The following is a 2,850-nucleotide window of genomic DNA, read 5'->3' on the forward strand; positions in this document are numbered from 1 at the left end:
AATGCTTTACTACTGGGTTACGTCTCGCCCTGGCCCGGCTGGGGACATGTATTGCTTTTACAGTACTCTCAAAATGCTTGTTATGATTATTATTTACCTTTGGGAAATATTACACAGACAGAACATATACTACATCCTTTGATTTACTGTAATACCAGACATAAAATAGAGGAAAGGAATGTTTGTTTAACAACTGTTATAGCAGGGTTCGAAACTTAACGGTCGCCCGATCGCCCCTGGAGACTGAAAATGACGACGGGTGATTGAAAACCCACAATAAGGTTGCCTGCCTGGCGACCGATTTTTTTTTTTTTTTTTTAAATCAATAATCAAAAATATTATTCGGGCAAGTGAAAATAGCACCGGGCAAGTGAAAGTGCTATCACCACTTGCCCGGATGGCAACTCAAAAAAAAAGTTAAGCGCAGACACCGTTATAGTGATGGGCCATTTCATATAACGTTTCTTTTCTGTCCTGTCCAGAACACTCTGTTGATTACAAATTATTTTAAAATAAAAAGTATGATTCAAATTTGTGTGTTGTAGGAATTATTTCTAGGCCCAGTGCTATATATATATATATATATATATATACAGCAGGGCTCAAACTTACTGATGGCAATTGCTGTCATTGAGATATAAATTGCTATAGGTCTGGAGCATCATCGATGGCATAAAAGTGCCATCAGTAAAGCTCCTCTACAATGGCAAAATGTTTACACCTGGTGAACATTATCTGCCCGTATATAACATTTGTACATTTGAAATATATGTCTACATACAGCAAATAGTCATGTTTATTTGCTGTAAATGTCACTCATGACAATTTAAACAAGCATTTTGAGAGTATTGGTAAAGCAATACATGTCCCCTACCTGACCCAACAATTTTTTGTATTTCCTAAATTCAAGAGCCAAACCTCTGTGAAAAGTGGATAAATCACCATGAAAGCTGAACTTGATCAGTAACAGTATATGATAAAGCCATATACACAATTTCACCTCAATATCTTCAGGTATTGCAAAACAAAACTTCAGAAAACATATTTTCATATCTCCTAAGTTCAAGGGCCATAACTCTGTCAAAAATGGGTAAATTGCCATGAACGTTAAGCTTCATCTGTAACAATACATGATAAATCTATACACAAAATTTCAAGGCCTTCTGAAAAATCATTCTAGAAATCTAATTTTGACATTGCCTAAGTTCAAGGGCCATAACTGTCAAAAATGGGTAAATCGATATGAAAGTCAAATTTGATTTGTAAAAGTACATGATAAAACTATACACAAAATTTCAGGTTACTATCTGAAGGCCTTCTGAAAACAAAATCTGAAAAAACTATATGTGGGACAGACGGACGGATGGACAGCCAGACAGACAAACAGAAGGACAGAGATGAAACCTGTAGTCCCCTCTGGTTGGATTGGTACGTTTGAGCCCTATATGGTTGTTGGTCTCCACAATCTTCAAACATTTAAACATTATTTGCAAGAAACAGACTTTTCTGGACGGGATAAAAGGAGATCCTTATATGAAATGGCCTTTAATAAAGTGAAACCCCTCAAAACCATACCCAGAGTAAAACTAGAATTCCCTCAAAATCAAACTGTTTTCATGGTCCCTTTCTAAATACAGGTATCTCTACATAACAGAACCTCTCTGAACTGGTACCGGCCTCGGTGGCGTCGTGGTTAGGCCATCGGATGAGATGGACAGTATACTGGGGGAGAACAGAAGGTATAGAGGTGGGGAGCAGATGAGGGGAGCAGTGGAGGAAAGAAGAGGAGTGGAGAGAAGAGGTGAAACAAGGAGAGATCTTGAAAGGAAACAGGAGGGGATAATGAAAGAAAAGGGGAGGTACAGGGGAGAGAAGGAGAGGATAAGGGAAAAGAGAAGAAAAGGGAAGAAAGGAAAGAGATGATGAGAGGGGTGGCGTCGTGGTTAGGCCATCGGTCAACAGGCTGGTAGGTACTGGGTTTGGATCCCAGTCGAGGCATGGGATTTTTAATCCAGATACCGACTCCAAACCCTGAGTGAGTGCTCCACAAGGCTCAATGGGTAGGTGTAAACCACTTGCACTGATCAGTGATCCATAACTGGTTCAACAAAGGCCATGGTTTGTGCTATCCTGCCTGTGGGAAGCACAAATAAAAGATCCCTTGCTGCTAATCGGAAAGAGTAGCCCATGAAGTGGTGACAGCGGGTTTCCTCTCAAAATCTAAGGAAAAAAAAGAGCACATATCGACCAACTCGAAAACAGGGCAACCCAATGAAAAATACACCCCCCCCCCCAAAAAAAAAAAAAAAAAAAAAAAATGAAAGATGTACTTGAATATATTGGGGTGGGTAGGGTGGGATGGGGTGTGTGTGAATACTGGTCACCCTTGGATTTGCCTCTGATATCCACTGAGGGTTCAAGGTAGACTGTCTCAAATTCACCGGAAAAAGAGTTTAAAACAGGGCAGGACAATGTTAGGTAATGCCATAGTAACTAATCCCTTAATATTTAATGTGTTTACCATAATGCAGCCAGGATTTTTGACACTTCAAGTTCAAATCACTCACTTCCACCCCACAACCTGATGATGTAGTTAGTTTTAAAATAAACTAACTGGATATCGCCATGTGTAGCTACTAAAAACACAGGCGCAACAAATGCACATGTCTTGTAACTATAGTAGCTGAAAAACTAACTGACACACACAGTGACACATCCTTGACTCAGAACACTACTCAACAAACGTGCTGTTTCTATATGATCAAAGGGAAGCAAGCGCGCATTTCTTTTTCATGTTTATTTTTAGCTCTGGGATATACCTTTGAAATCGAGGTTGGGGACGTGGCTCTC

The sequence above is a fragment of the Gigantopelta aegis genome, chromosome 2 (genome assembly GCF_016097555.1).
Source record: "Gigantopelta aegis isolate Gae_Host chromosome 2, Gae_host_genome, whole genome shotgun sequence".
Lineage (NCBI taxonomy): Eukaryota > Metazoa > Mollusca > Gastropoda > Neomphalida > Peltospiridae > Gigantopelta > Gigantopelta aegis.